The sequence below is a fragment of the Heloderma suspectum genome, chromosome 4 (assembly GCF_057233095.1).
Source record: "Heloderma suspectum isolate Gila_16-S chromosome 4, 16-S_ref, whole genome shotgun sequence".
NCBI lineage: Eukaryota > Metazoa > Chordata > Lepidosauria > Squamata > Helodermatidae > Heloderma > Heloderma suspectum.
In genome coordinates, this window is record NC_139461.1 from 112,021,877 (window position 1) to 112,038,235 (window position 16,359).

Genomic DNA, 16,359 nt, shown 5'->3' on the forward strand with positions numbered 1-16,359 from the left:
ATGCTTACCCAAACTGTATTATTATATAGATAAAGTACAGGAGTATTGTTTCCTTTTTCTAATACATTTTTTCTCCTCCTGGATTTCAAATCACTCAGCAACATGCAACCAGCTGAATGGTATTGAATTTCTTTTTTAGCCTGTAGAATTTAAAAGGCTGCCTGTAATTGATGGCTTGTTTTAAGACCACAGGAAACTACTTGTCATTATCCATTAACAGCCACTTTTCTAGCCTTTCCCCATTTTGCCAACTTTAGAAAAATAGATGATGAAGCAAAAAGGGTTTTTTCTTTTTCTTTTTTCAAAAGTGGTCTGCTAGTTGATCCCTTGGGCACAAAAATTGAAGTATTGAACGAAGCATCTCCCTACAGCAGGTTCTATGCAACTTATCAGTGTTTTCATGCAATCCCATTAAAGCACTTCAGGTTATTTTGGACATGAAGTTTTTCATTCACAGAGCTAGTACCTATGAAGGAAAAGAAATGTCTATTCATGCCACATTTCATACCTGATGGTGCACGTGCCCTTTCCTGACATGTCATCTGTGAAGCAACCCACAGAAAGAAAAATGATGGGCTAAACATGAATCCAACCATGAATTAGGACTTATTCACACACACACACACACCACCATCTGAGGGCAGTATCCAAGGGGGTGCTTTGCCCCCACCAATTCTGTTGCACCCTGACAATCCCGTTCTGTGAGCAGTGCCCACTGCTTGTGCAACAGAAATTTAGATTTCTGGGAGCAACCAGAAACAAGCAGAAACACTTGTTTCTGGAATGGGGTAGGTCAACAGAGCACACATAAGGGAAATCTGCTGGCCTGTCCCAATCCAGAAATGAGTGTTTCCCCTCATTTCAGGGCATCCTCTAGGAAGAGTTAAATCTCCCTTGTGCAAGGGAATTGGAGAGAGGGGCTGCTTGGGGAATGAAATCAACAGGGGCATAACAGGATCAGTGGGGGCATAGCACCCTGTTAGACACTGCCCCAAGTATTCTATATGCATACTGGATAAGCAGGCATGTCCACCTCCCATATGACAATGAGATTAAAATATGAAGGCGCATAGCATGAAAGGACAGCACCTATTTTTTGCAGGCGTAATCCCCTCCTAAGTGGCTACTATGCTTGAAAATATTTATTTATTTATTAGATTTATTAGCCGCCCATCTGACAAAGACAAAAAGGTTATAACCATCCCATGCCCCCACCCCCCATAGTAGTCAATAAGAGTCATGAAGCTTTGTATTTCCGAATTGCGCCTCAGGTTTGGTATCCCACTGGAATTTGCAGGTTCCCTCTGCTATTAACAACTAAACAAAAGACTAGAGAAAAGGCCATCTCCTTACTTAAGTGGTTTTATTTAAATGAATATCATTTCTCTTTCAGAGTGGAAAAACAGAAATGTATTTCTGTCCCCAAGGATCAGTCTAACTTCTTCTCATCAAAGTACTGGTCAGGTATTTATTTCTCTGTTTCATTTTTCTTCCGCCTTCCTCCTTGGCAGCTACTCTTAAAAGCTACACTATGTAAGAGCAAGAAGAAGGCCAAGCACATATGATGCTGCCTCATGCCAAGCAGCGATTGGTCCGCCTAGCTCAGTTTTGTCTATACTGACTGGCCGTGGCTCCCCAGGTTCACCAAATGGCCAGTGAAATGCATTGGTTCATCCTGAATGGCCATAGGAAATCATTTGAAGACTTAGGGATCATCTTCAAATCAAAATACCTGCAAAAGATAAAAAGAGATTTATTTTTCATAGAAATCAGAAATTAGAATCAAAATACTTACTAACAGAGTGGTTTTAGGGGACAACTCCTATGACCCCCAACATAGCAGTTTCTAGGGATCATCTCCAAATACACAAAGAAATTGGAATGCAACAAACAGAAGGTGACTGTAGTCTTACATAATGTTCTATAAGCACCAGTTTCAAATAGCCTAGACATGTGGGGTGGTTCCCCCTCACCAAAAAAAAAACATGCCTAGGATTGTTTCCATGCTTACAGATGCCCACCTCCTCCCTGGCAACCTCTCCTTACAACTGCCCTGTACTTCCAAATGATCATAGGAATATGTTGGAATGATACCAGAACTGCACAGGAAACAGAGGGAGCCCCCAAGCTGCTCATGGATAGCAGAGGGAGTACTGCCAAATATCCTAATAGTCCTGATGTGAGGCATACTCCATAGGAATGGTCCACCCTTTTAAAGTTGGCCTTAAGAACAGATAAGGAAATATCTGAAATGGAGGATGCCACTCCCATCACCCCCTTTCAGCTGGGCATAGGGTTGTCTGTTGTGGGGAAATCCAGCTCTTTTGGGGCCCAACAGATCCCTGTGATGGACCCGGCTCAGCTTGCATTTTTGAGCCAAGCAGTGGGTCAGTTCCCGGAACTCAGGAACTTTGCCAGTTAAAAATAAATAAATTGCCAGTCACAATTTGCGCAAAATTGCAGCTGGAAATATTTATGGAAATTGCGATTTGTGCAGCTGTGATTTTGCACACATTGTGATTTCCATAAATATTTACAGCTGCAATTTGTGCAAATTAAAACACACACACCACAAACGCAAGCTGGTCTGACTCGACATGTGATGAATCGGGCCAGCTCATTGATAAACAAGATGGAGTCCAGGGAGCCAAGCTAGCAAAAACCCACCAAGCTCTACCCGGCAAATGGATTCCTTTGACATCTCTAGCTGGGCATGATATAGCAAGGAGTCTGTGTGTGAAAAGAGAGTGGAGTGGCAGACTGAGATCAGAGTCAGACAATTTGAGTTGGTGGAAGCATTTTGGGGATGTGAGGTGTTCCCACAGAAGTCCTCATGTGGGAGCCGTGAAGTTTAAGGGGCTGATAACGCTAGACTTCCATTGATGTCCAACCTGTATATCTGTAAATAAATGCAAATATTACAAAATGCCAATAACCCTCCAGGGATCTCTTTCCTCACTGATCGGAGACTTGGGATGCATGTGACATTTCCTTTCCTGGACAAATGCTGCATGAATGGCCCCCCTTTGACTCCCTTCATGTCTAATTTGGACTGCACAACAGATGTGTCATTGTGGACTGGAATGAACAAGAACCACATGTTTTAAACTCTGTCACTCACACACTAATGCTTGGAGTTAAAAGGAGGGCATTTCCCTTATTCCCTTTCAGCCAGTACTGTATGGTGAATTAATTTCACTCTATAAAAGCAATTTGTCTAGACCTCAGCCTTTAAAAAATTGTGTTTCTAGTCAGACTGAATTGGATAAACTACAATAAAGGGAGCTCCCTTTCTTTGACTCCCAGCATTAATGGGACAGCAACACAATGTTTAAAATGTGCGACTTCCTTGTCTCGCTTATCTAAGTTGACTTTTAGAAGGCAAAAAATCAGCCACGCCACCTTCATCTTATTTACAGTCAGCCTGATGTGAGAATGAACAACTGAGGTGGCATGAGACATCCTTTCCAATTCAGTAGTTTTAGTTTGCTGTGCACTCACCCAGCCAGCTATACATATATTTCCTTTTCTTCTCCTCCAGTGCAGTGCGTGTATGTGTGTGTGTCTGCAGTATCTCTGGCCAGATCTATACCTCGTGTCTCATCACTATGATCCCATCATGGTCATGCTATATCCCTCCTGTGCATTTATACCTCATAGTATAAATAGACACACAATGACATTTGCTGCAGGATTTTGGATAATGTGGAATAAAAAGCAGGAAATAACACTACGATAGTGGTATATAGAATGTGTGACATCCCCAAGAGTTATCAGTGCACTTCAATACCGCTATAAAGCAGCAATGTAGATCTACTTTTACTGTGTGTAAGTGTTTAAAATAGGATTTATCTGGCTTTCTTTCAGAACGCAGGAGACCTGTGTGTGAATTCCAGTTGTGGAGACAGAATGCCTTTGTTAGGCTCAGCCCTGAGATGATGCACTGAGTGGTATTCAATTTCACTTTATGACATATAAATCTAGTAAATCTCTCCCTTATAGAAACCCTCCAGTCCTGTTTAACCCCTCATTTTCTGATAGCTAGGCAGAATGGGATTGGACTACAAGGTAAACTAATTTCAAAGCATTTCTAGAAGTTAATGTTATGTTAAATTTGTATTATCTTATCTCCTTTATAGGACTGAAGAAACTAAATTATAGTTAGAATTGTAATGCTGGAGGGGAGCCTTAGAGGTCATCTAGTCCTACACCCAGCTCAATGCAGGAAATCAAGAGCTGGAGCATCTCCAACTGATGGCTCTTTATCCTCTACTTGAAGACCACCAACAACGGAGTGCCCACCATCCCTTTGGGTAATTGGTTCCATTGTCAAACTGATCATCCCAAGTTTCTCCTAATGGTCAACTGAAATGTACCCTCCTGTAATTTAAGCCCATTAGATCTAGTTTTCCTTTCTAGAGTAACAAAGAACAATCATTTGCCCTCTTCCATCTGACAGCACTTCAGGGATTTGAAGAGTGCTATCATGTCTCCCTGCAGTCTTCTCTTCTCCAGGCTAAAGATTCCCATTTCCTTCAACCTTTCCTCATAGGACTCAGTTTCCATACTGCTGACTATCTTTATTGCCTGCCTTTGCACCCATTCCTATTTGTATATATTCATTTTAAAATAAGGCACCCAGAGCTGGACATAGCAATTCAGATAGGATCTGACTAGTGCAGATTAAAGTGGAATGATTACTTCCCAAGACTCGGAAACTATGGGTCTGTTAATGCAGCATAAAATTGCATTAGCCATTTTTGTAGATGACTTGTTTTCATTTTGTGATTAACTACAGTCCCATGATCCTTGTCACATGTACTTCTGCCAAACTAGATATATCCCACTGAATATCTGCACATTTGATTTTTCTTTTTTCTAAATACAGAACTTCATATTTATTAGTTTGCCCCAATTTTTCATTCTATCAATGTTACTTTGAATTTTTTATCTTGTCTTCTGAGGTGTTAATTATCCCTCCCAGTTTTGTGTCTTCCTAAAATTTGATAAGGGTTCCATCCACTCCATCTAAGTCACTGATAACAACATTGAAGGCCCAGGACAGAACTTCACCTGAAACCACTCTCCAGTTCGATGATGAACCATTGCTCAGCACTCTTTGGGCGCAATTTTCCAACCAGCTCTAAATCCACCTGCTAGTACTGTTACGTACTGTGTATTTAACCAGTTTGCTAACCAATATATCATGAGGAACTTTGTAAAATGTTTTGCTGAAATCAAGATAAATTACATCGACAGCATTTCCACACTCCACTAAGTTAGCCCCCCCCCCCCCGGTCTATCCAGTGCTTACTGCATTCCTCTGTCATTATTTGGCATCAGGTTCCTTCCTTCATATATCTCTTGTATGCCGCTCTATTTTACTCTGTCCTTCCCCTCACTACCTATCTGCTCTTTAGAGTTAACCAAATCAGTGCCAGTTTTGTCTGATTGCCATTTATATAATTATTCAAATAGTTATTTGGAACAAATCACATATATTTCATTACTTTAAACTTTGGCTTGTTGACTCATTGCTAATTCTGACCAGAAAGAAATGAAGGTGCAAAGGTGGGTGAGCATCCAAGGTGAACCCAAAAAGAGAGAATACTTTCAGTATGCTGAGAGTATTCTTTCTTTTTGGGTTCACTGCTAATTCCCCCTTTTAGAAAATCCATTCTTTCCCAGGTGTACTGTAGGGGTGCTTCCAGAGGAGGCTTTTCTTGTGCAAACAGACTGCCACATTTATAGACATTTATGGGGGGTCCATATATCGTTGTCTTCTATTTGAAGTCGTCACATTTTCCTACTATTTCTTCCATCTTTTTTTCTGACCAGAAAAAAATCCATTTAGGAAGAAAAGACAGATTACCTGCTTGATTGTTAAGTGATAGAAGCCCTCTGTCTGTAAGCACCCTGGGGGTACATGTATGTATTACTATACACTATACATCAGTAATGGAGAGCCACTGTGGTGTAGTGGTTGGAATGTTGGACTCGGACTCGTGAAACCCGGGTTCTAGTCCTCACTCAGCCATGAAGCTCACTGGGTGACTCTGGGCCAGTCACTGACTCTTAGCCTACCTCACAGGGTTGTTGTGAGGATAAAATGGAGAGGAGGACAACCATGTAAGCCACCTTGGGTTCCTTGCAAGAGGGAAAAAAAACAGGATATAAATGTAATAATGAATAAATAAATAAACTTCTTTCAGCCTGAGAGCTGAATTCAGTTTCAAAGAAGCTCTCAGGGGCTGCTTTCCAGTGGTGGGCAGAGCTGAAGGCAAAACAGGGTAGGGCCAGAGGCAAAGGGGCGGAACCAAAATACGAAAAATACCAGCATATTTTAGCTTAAAGCTCTTACTGCCAGTAAGCTTTTAGCTTAAAAAAGCTTTTAGCTTAAAGCTCTTAGCTTAAAAAAGCTTTTAGCTTAAAGCTCTTACTGCCATTTCAACCCTACAGAATGGGGAGAAACTGTACAAAAGCCGGGAAACCATCAAACAACTGGAGGTTGGGGCAAAGGGGGTGGGACCAGGGGAAGGGTGTGTGGCCATCTGGGGAACCTTGAACAGCCAGACTGGGAACCCAGCCAGGCTGGATTTGGCCTGCAGAGCTGAGTTTACGCACCCCTGCAATACACGAGTAGATGGGGATGTGGTGAACACAGGGCTTGAGAGGTAATTTAAGCACAACCCAAGTTAAGCGTCTCTGTAACTGCACGACTGGAGATGAAAACTTCAGTCAACCCAGTGTGCAGCCGCTGTAAAAAAGGCAAACTCTGTGTTAGGCATAATTGGAAAAGGAATTGAAAATAAAACTGCCAATATCATACTGCCCTTATACAAATCTATGGTGCAACCACACTTGGAATACTGTGTACAGTTCTGGTCACCACACCTAAAAAAAGATATTTTAGAGCTGTAAAAAGTGCAAGAAAGGGCAACTAAAATGATCAAGGGGCTGGAGCATCTCCCCTATGAGAGAAGGTTACAACAGCTGGGATTATTTAGCTTGGCAAAAAGGAGGGTAAGGGGAGACATGATAGGGGTCTACAAAATTATGCATGGTGTGGAGAATGTGGAGAGGGAGACATTTTTTTCCCTCTCTCAAAATACTAGAACCCAGGGTCATCCTATGAAGCTGATTGGTGGCAGAATCAGGACAGGTAAAAGGAAGTATTTCTTCATACAACACATAGTTAAACGATGCAATTTGCTACCACAGGATGTAGTGATGGCCACCAATTTGGATGGCTTTAAAAGGGGGTTGGACAAATTCTTGGAGGACAAGGAAAGCACAGGCTACTAGTCCTGATGGCATGTGCTACCTCCAGTACCAGAGGCAGTGAGCCTATGTACAGCAGTTGCTGGGAACATGGGTGGGAGGGTGCTGTTGCGCTCATGCCTTGCTTGTGGGTTTCTGGTTGACAGCTGGTTGGCCACCGTGTGAACAGAATGCTGGACCAGATGGACCCTTGGTCTGATCCAGCATGGCTCTTATGTTCTTAAAACAAACCAAATGCCATGTCAGTGTTTCTATAGCATTATCTCTCTAATCTAGTGTCCCATTCCACAGCAAAGACCAAGAAATGAGTTGTAGTCATGTCAGCCTGTTGTGGCAAAAAAAGGAGGGTCTTGTGGCACCTTAAGGATGAACACATTTATTAAGACAAACCTTCATGGACAACAGTCTTTGCTGCCCTCCTCCCAGCAAATACCTATGTTTTGATACAGCAAAAAGTGTTGTCTTTCCTGCGTTGTGTCTCTTATTTACTAGGTCCTGCCGAAAAGGTAAGAATTTAACTATTATTTACTGTGATACTCCTGCTCAATAACTAAAATATAGTAACACAGGTACTAAATGCAGATTTAATGGTAGCTGGTGCAGTCTGTTAGCAATCCCTCACCCCTCGAAACCTAGGAGTGACTATTTAACCAATTTAACAGCAAAATCCTATGCATTTCTGCTCAGAAGTAAATTTTGAGCAGCCAGACAGCTTGTTGTGAACCACCCAGAGAGCTTTGGCTATTGGGCAGTATAGAAATGTAATAAATAAAGAATGAATAAATAAATCCCATTGCGTTGATTGGGACTTACTCCCAGGTAAGTTTATATCGGACTGTAGCCTACAGCGCTTTTGTAGATATGCTCTCAGTGTCTATAAACCCTTTTGAAATTAGTCTGGATGAATGTTTCTGTTTGTTTTTATTGTTGTACAGTATTTCAAAATAAGAGAGCCCAGTGGGAAAGCAGTATCCTTTTTTGTAGAAAAATAGGGGAAAGAGGGATTAAACTGGCTGGCAGCCTCCCAACCAAACATGATGTATGAGCTGTTTCCAAACATATCCCACCTGATTCTCTGCTTAAAGAATTCAGAATGGTGACTCAGCAATTCTTGCTATTTGAGCAGCAGTTCTGGTCAAATAAAGATGTCTGTAAAGCATACCAGATGAGCTGCTTCTATTCACAGGAAATAACAACCAGAGGTCTCATTGTTCAACTATTTCTTGGAACAGACCCTAGAACAAATGCAAAGAGTGAAAAATGAGAGTCATCACTTTCATGGAAAAAGTGGGTCTTTAGGTGGGGCATTTAAACTGTAGTTTAAAAAAACCCCTAAGGACAGACAACCACCATTGGATATGACCTCGGGCCAGTCATTCTACCCCAACCTAGCCTATCTCATAGGGTTGTTGTGAAGATAAAAGGGGTGGGGGAGAGAACCATGTATGGTGCCTTGAGCGGTTTGAGGGAAAGGCAGGGCAATAAATAAATAAATAAATAAATACTAACAACTTGTAGTCAGGGAAATCCATACAAAATGTAGGAAATCTGCAGAAGATTTTTAAGCATTGGCAAATGTGATTTAGCCATAATTTAAAGAACCAAATCAATCACTCCAGGATGTGTTTGTAAGCCACCAAGCTTTCAGATATCAGGAAGAAAAACAGCTAGTCTTTGGAAAGGCAGCAGCTTTTTCACCATGAGCTGAAGAAGCAGCTCCAGACCTCCAACAAAGAAATGGTTGCTCTTGACCCTGTGCTGGGACCTGCCAGGATCTGCCCTGAATTGCGAGATCAGGGCTCACATCATTTGTGACCATTGGCTATCCTGGCCGGGGCTGATGGGAGTTGAAGTCCAACAACATCTGGAAAGCCAGAGGTTCCCCACACCTGTGTTAGATTCTCTATGTCTCTGCACCTGATCTTCTAGATTCCATCCCAGTCTGGCTTAGCAATTCATTTTTGTGTAATAAAAAGTTGGAAACTCTCCTTGTAGCTGTCAGCAGCTGGCATCTTAATGAGAATTTATTCTTAGGTCTTCCTACCCCTGTCCCCTGTAGATTGAAGTGACCTCTTATCAGCCAGACAAATAAAGAGAGCCAGGCTAGTCTGCCAAATAAATGGAAAAAAGGGTATTTAGCATTGCTTAAGCCTCAGCTGGAAGCTTGAATTATACAGAACAGCTGGTGGTCCCATTAATCTGAGCCACCAATGGTGCAATCCTATGCATGTTTATACAGAAAAAAGTCCTACAACTCCCAGCATTCTGCAGCCAGCACTGCTGGCTGGGGAATGCCGAGAGTTGTAGGACCTTTTTCTGTGTAAACATGTATAGGATTGTGCCCTAAATACTTTATTTATGTAATTATTAATAGTACTTATATACTGCTTAATATAACAAATCACTAAACGGTTCACATAGAAAAATACACCACAAAGCATGCAATGCTTTTTCCATGCACTTACGTGTTGTTGTTGTTGATGTTTTTTTAAAAAAAAAAAAATATCTGGTTTGGCATCTGTTTGTACATCATGAAGTAATGTGTGCCGGGGGTGGGGGGAGAGAAGCAGAAATAATAAAAAGTCAATGGGAAATGACGCTTGGAATACCAATCACCCAAGAGAGAAGAGAACTGGGATAGGGAAAGAAATTATAGCACATACACACACAAATGCCCAAAATATTTCAATTCTTCTTCTTTATTAGGTATAAAAATGGTCACAATAGAATGTGCTATCTATGATGGACCATGAGACAAATTAAACAGTTACTTTTGTGTGTGTGTAGGGGGGAAATGGTTGCCCTCAAAAATCACTCCTTTCTGGACTTGAGTACCTCAAAGCATCAAGAACTATGCAGAAGACATGGCCAGAGTAAAACATAGGCCAGTGTTACTGCTTTAGTTTTACTGGAGGAAATTAGTCCAGCTAAAGTCAAGATTCTTTATCGGTACTCGAGCGAAAGGTATTCCTGGAAAAGGTCTGTAAAGTCTTCCAGTAATTTCCCGTTGTTGTGAATTGTTTGATTATTGCTTTTGTGTTTTTATTTCAGACAATGAGTAACAGCCCAGAAGAGGATATTTGTTTCAGTGCACTCAGAATTGCCTGCAGCCGCCGCCTGTTCTCACCTTGAATTTGGGCTACCTTCACTGGTGCCAAATTTGTTGCTACAAAGCAGGGGAAGAGGTTGATTTTGAAGTGTGGGCCCATTTAGTGTGCATCAAGACTACCATTTTTTAAAAAAAGGGATAAGATGGATGGCACACATCCATCCCAGGGATCTCCATGCACAGGTGTGAGCAGCAGTACCAGTGCTGAGCTGGCGCCTGGCTCTCAGCCACAATCTTGGGCTCCCCTGTGATAAGAAAGGGAAATCGGGGCTGTAGCTCATTTGGCAGAGCACCTGCTTTGCAGGTAGACATTCCCTGGTGCAGTCACTAGCATCTCCAAGGAGGGCTGGGAACACCTCCTGTCTGAAACCTTGGAGAGCTGCTGCCAGGCAGAACTCCCACCAGCACAGCCAGTGGTGAGGGATGATGGGAGTTGCAGGCCAAAGCATCTGGAAGGCCACAAGTTGCTCACTCCTGGTGTCAATAGTACAGAGCTAGATGGACCAAGGATCTTGCCACATTCGTGTAGGCCAGGAGCTAAGAGGGGGTTGTAGCTGGTAGGAACAAAAAGGGAAGCTTGCCTGAGGTGGCAACTAGATGCAGGAAAGAACCTAGTGTCTGTTTGCAGCAGAAGAACAGCCCAAGGAAGGGGAGACAGCTGAACCCTCCTTTTCTGAGGACATGGTGGCCCCAGTCCTGAAGCCAGAGATACAACTGCAGGATAAATGAGGAACAAGGGAAGAAGCACTTGTGTTTCTTAAAGCCTTAGGCAGACTTACCACCAGCAGCATGGAGTTCCTTGGAGTCACTGGGAAAGCCCTTCTGGCTTTGAAGCATAAATCCACAGCCTTTCTTCCTTCACGACTGATAAGTACATTCTACTCTGGCCCTTTGGTCACACTGTAGGTGACAGCAAGCATGGAACCAGCCTGGACAATGTTATGTGCCTGGCAGGTATGACCCTGTCCAGGTGCAAATGGGCGTCCCTGCATTTTGAAGGGACCAATTTCACCAGCTTCTTGCACTTCTGGTTTAGTGCCCAAAGCAAGAGCATGGAAAGTTCCCCTTTATCTGGTTGCTGCACAGGCTCATCCCTGAAACCACATTAATGTAGAACGACTGTCTTTTAGCACTGCACTCAATGTAGAGTGTCAGGGTGAAAACTGAGATGATAGAACCCCAGAGCAGTTCTGAATCTGAGGAGGATGAGCAATCCGTGGGAGAGGAGCCAGCTCATCCCTCACAGGCACAGCAGCTGGCAGAGATTCCTCCTGCCGGCATTCCTGAGATAGATAGTGACCCTGGCAGTGAGCAAGTGTGGGAGGGGGGCTTCTTAGATGCTCGATGCAGACACAAAGAGCGACGGGCGATGGAGGGCACGGAAAGGAGGCGTAGCGCCTGTTTGGCGCGCAAGCAACGGCTCCCTCCCATGGACCCAAGGGAAAGAGAAGGATCTCTCCCTAGCCCATAAGTTCTGGGTCTTCAAGTGACTCTCTTTCAAATGGGGATCAACTGCCTACTTGAAGCTTAGGCCACTCTGCTGTTCTTTGCTTTAGTCGCTGGTGATTAGCATCTGAAAGAGTCATTAAGTTGTAAAAGGATTAAAGCTTTGAAAAGAATTCCTTTCGTCTGTGTCTTGAGTTTGGCTATTGGAATCTACTGAGAGAGGCCGCCAAGGCGCTCCTGACAGCTTGATCCCCGTTCCTCTCTCTCTCTCTCTCTCTCTTCTCCTCCTGCCGAATGGAGGGTGCCAGGGACCCGGCAGTGCACGCTCTTGCGCAAGAGAACCAGATCCTCCGTGATCAAGTGGCTCAACTGATGACTGCTGTACAGAATCTGCAAGCTGCAGTTCAACCCCCACCACCTCCAATTCTCCCCTGCCGCAAGTGCCCAGTGGCTTTGCCAGAGAAGTTTTCTGGGGAGAAAGGACTTTTTCAGATTTTCCGTGCCCAATCGGAGCTGTACATGCGTCTACGACCTGAGGATTTCCTGATGGAACAGGTTCGTGTGGGCTTTATCATTAACCTACTTTCAGGCGTGGCAGCTAAATGGGCTTCGGGACTTCTTCTCGCTAATGACCCCCTGCTCGGGGACTATCAAGGTTTCATGACAGTGATGGCCAGATTTTTCGGTGACTCCCTGCGCACGCGGATGGCTTCTCGGGAGATTCGCCACCTCTGGCAGGGCAAGGACTCAGTTTCCAGCTACGCGACAACTTTTCGCTTGCTGATACAGGATTTACAGTGGAATGATGCCGTGCTGGTGGCTCAGTTTTTGGACAGTTTGAATGACGAGATCTTGGACAAGTTGGCGTGCACGCCTAGCCCACCTACTTTGGAGGACCTCATCCAGACCTGCCTCCAGATAGACAGTCAGCTGGAGGGGCGCTGGCAGACCCGGCAGGGCACCGGGGGCTGAGATTTCCCTCCTCCCATTCCCCCCCATTTCCTGCCCCCTCCCCACCCCCCACCCCTGCGGTGGGGGCGGAGGAGACCCCGATGCAGCTGGGAGCTACCCAAGCCCCACTGCCACCAGAGGAACTAGAGCGGCAGCGCGCTGAGCGCTGATGCTTTCGGTGTGGAAAACTGGGACATTTTGCCAAAACCTGCTGTGCTAGACTCGCAGCTCCTCTGCCTTCCCCTCATCTCCTTCCTCCCCCCTCCTCCTCCTCACCCCCAGGCCTGACTAGGCTGCCCCCTAAGCCTGTTGGGGGTCTCCAGTGTGGGGGTTGGTTCCACACCCGGTGGGTGCCTTCTGCAACCCCCCCTCCCATCTCCTATTGCATGTTCACCTCTGCTTCTCCAAGTGGGGTGGGGTGGAGGCCCTAGCTTTAGTGGACTCTGGGGCTACAACCAGTTTCATGGATGAAACGTTTGCCCTCTTCCACAAGATTCCTACCCTGCCTCTTCCTGCCCACTTGGCAGTGGAGACCATCAATGGGCATCCTCTTTCTTCAGGCGCGGTGACCCGGATTACAGCTCTGCTCACTCTGCGCGCCCCGTCCCACATTGAGCAGATTCAGTTTCACTTGGCCAAGGTTCCCCAATACCCAATCGTGCTGGGTGTTTCCTGGCTCTCTAAGCATAATCCTCAGATTTCTTGGGAGCTTCAGCAGGTGGAGTTTGCGTCTCCCTACTGCTGGGAGCATTGCCTCCTGATCGAGGTGCCAGTCCCAGCCCAGGCCTTAACCCTTTCCTCCCCTTCCTCATCTGCTTCTGGCAGTTCTTCAGCTACCGTGATCCTCCCAGAGAAGTATGCGGCTTTTTGGGATGTTTTCGACAAGAAGGAGGCCGACCAGCTCCCCCGCCATTTGACTGTGCCATTAACCTCATTCCGGGGGTGACCATCCCCGCTGGCCAACTGTATTCGATGTCAGAGTCGGAACTTCGAGCTCTGCGAGAGTTTTTGGACAAAAACCTCAAACGTAGCTTCATTCGCCCTTCCTCCTCCCCCGCCTGCGCCCCTACCTTCTTTGTGGCCAAGAAATCTGGAGAACTCCACCCAGTGCACGATTACAGATCTTTGAATTCAGTCTCGGTCCCCGACAGGTATCCCCTCCCCCTCATACTGGAGATGCTGGAGCGCCTGGGGCGAGCCAAGATTTTCACAAAGTTGGACCTGCATGGCGCCTACAATCTGATTCGCATCCGGGAGGGGGATGAGTGGAAGACCTGTTTTGGCACCCAGTACGGAACATACGAATACCTATTGATGCTGTTTGGGCTCGCCTGCGCGCCCCCCCCCCACGTTTTCGCGTTTTATGAATGCCATCTTCTGAGACTATTTGGACACTTTTCTCATTGTGTATCTTGATGATTTACTTATATTTTCTGAGGACCCCCACGCCCATCAGCACCATGTCTCTGCCATCCTCCAGCGCCTCCGCGAGAACCATCTTTATGCCAAGCTGGAGAAATGTGTGTTTGACCTAACCTCTTTGGCTATAATATCTTGGCTATATTATCTCAGCCGACGGTATCAGGATGGATCCTGCAAAGGGCCAGGCTGTCCTCTCCTGGCAGGCTCCATCCACCAAGAAGGACTTGCAACGTTTTCTGGGGTTTGCTAATTTCTACAGAAAGTTTCTGCCCAGCTTTGCTCGGCTGACATCTCCTCTCACAGACCTCCTTAAGGGCAGGAAATCTCCTTTTCATTGGACGGCATCTGCCCAACAGGCTTTCTAGGAACTTAAGAATCTTTTTAGTTCTGAGCCGATCCTGTTGCATCCCGACCCGAGAAAGCCTTTTGTAGTGCAAACTGATGCCTCTGACTTTGTGGTGGGGGCGGTGCTTTTTCAGCCAGATTGGGCGGGCAGTGGTTTGCAACCCTGCGCCTACCACTCCAGAAAGCTGAACATGTCTGAGAGGAATTATACCATCTGGGATAAGGAACTGTTGGCCATCAAGTCTGCTTTGGAGACCTGGCGTCACCTTCTGGAGAGGACACAGCACCCAGTCGAAGTTAGAACCGACCACCGCAACTTGGAACATCTTCAGACAGCCCGTGCCTTAAACCAGAGGCAGATTAGGTGGTTGCTTATTTTTTCCCGGTTCCACCTTAAGATTTGCCATGTGAAGGCCTCCAACAACCTACAAGTAGATGCTCTTTCTCGTAAGCCGGACCTCCAGCCAGAGGGTAAGGGGAATCCCCCCCTCTGATTCTTCCCCCCCAGAGCCTGGCGGCAGCTGCAGTGCCTCACTCTTGGGAGGAGCTCCTTCACTCTGCACAGGCTCAGGATGATTTTGTTCGCACAAAAGTGGAGGAATTGGGGCTAGCCTCTGCCCCACCCCACTCTACCCCCTTCTCTTTGCGAGGTGGCCTGCTTTACTATTTCGGCCGGGTCTATGTGCCTTCTAGACCCCTCTGCAAGAAGGTCCTCCATCAGTGCCACGTCTCCCCCACCGCTGGGCATTTTGGCTTCACCAAGATCCTGCATGGAGTGAAGCGGGATTTTTGGTGGCCTCTTGTGTGTTGGGATGTCGAGACCTATGTCTCCTCCTGCCCAACCTGCCAGCGGGTGAAGGCCCCCTCAGGCAAGCCCACAGGCTTGCTTCACCCCCTGCCTACCTCCTCAGGACCTTGGAAACTGCTCTCCCTTGACTTCATCACTGACTTGCCTCCCTCACATGGTAAGACCACCAATTTGGTGGTGGTGGATTTGTTTTCTAAGATGGCCCATTTCATCCCCTGCTCTGGGTTGCCCACAGCCAGGGAGACAGCAGAGCTGTTTTTGGCGCATGTTTTCCGGCTCCACAGATGGCCTGAGGGTCTCATTTTGGATAGGGGGCCCCAATTCACTGCCCATTTCTGGAGGGAGCTACTTGGGCTTCTCCATGTGATGCTCCGTCCTTCCTCTGCCCAACATCCACAGACGGACGGTCAAACTGAGTGCACCAATGCGACTCTGGAGCAATATTTGCGCTGTTATGTCAATTACTAGCAAGATGACTGGTTTTCCTTGCTGCCTCTTGCAGAATTTGCTTATAACAATGCCTGCCATTCTTCCACCCGCCAAACCCCATTTTTTTGCCAATTTTGGTTACCACCCCAAGGCTTTCCCATCCACCCTAGCTCTCTCTTCGGTGCCAGTGGCCCATGACTTTTTAGAGGAGTTGCGAGTGGTACACCACCTCTTACGGGACTCCCTCGAGCAAGCCAAGATAGCCTACAAGGCCTCTGCAGACCAGCACTACCAGCCGGGTCCGTCTCTGCAACTGGGGGACTGGGTTTGGTTGTCCACCCAATACCTCCCCTCTCACTCACCCACAAGGAAGCTCGCGCCTCGCCACACAGGGCCTTTCCAGATTACGGCCCAGATTAACTCTGTTGCTTTTCGCCTGGCTCTCCCCCGCTCCATGAAGATCCATCCTGTTTTTCTTCGGTCCTTGCTGTCCCTCCTGGTTTCTGGTGACCCTCATCGCTCGGCCGGCTCCCCCCCGCCGCCAGTGCTGGTGGAGGGGGAGGAGGAG

General features: G+C 46.1%; 1 long non-coding RNA gene across 1 annotated transcript; it reads right to left on the reverse strand.

The window, feature by feature from the left end:
- Window positions 1-1,347: 1,347 nt before the first annotated feature.
- Window positions 1,348-11,431, reverse strand: LOC146347296 (uncharacterized). Its single transcript, XR_014790241.1, has 3 exons — window positions 11,170-11,431; window positions 8,349-8,516; window positions 1,348-1,732 (listed from the first exon to the last, which is right to left on the reverse strand). It is a non-coding gene; the product is annotated as an uncharacterized LOC146347296 (long non-coding RNA).
- Between the last annotated feature and the right edge of the window lie 4,928 nt (window positions 11,432-16,359).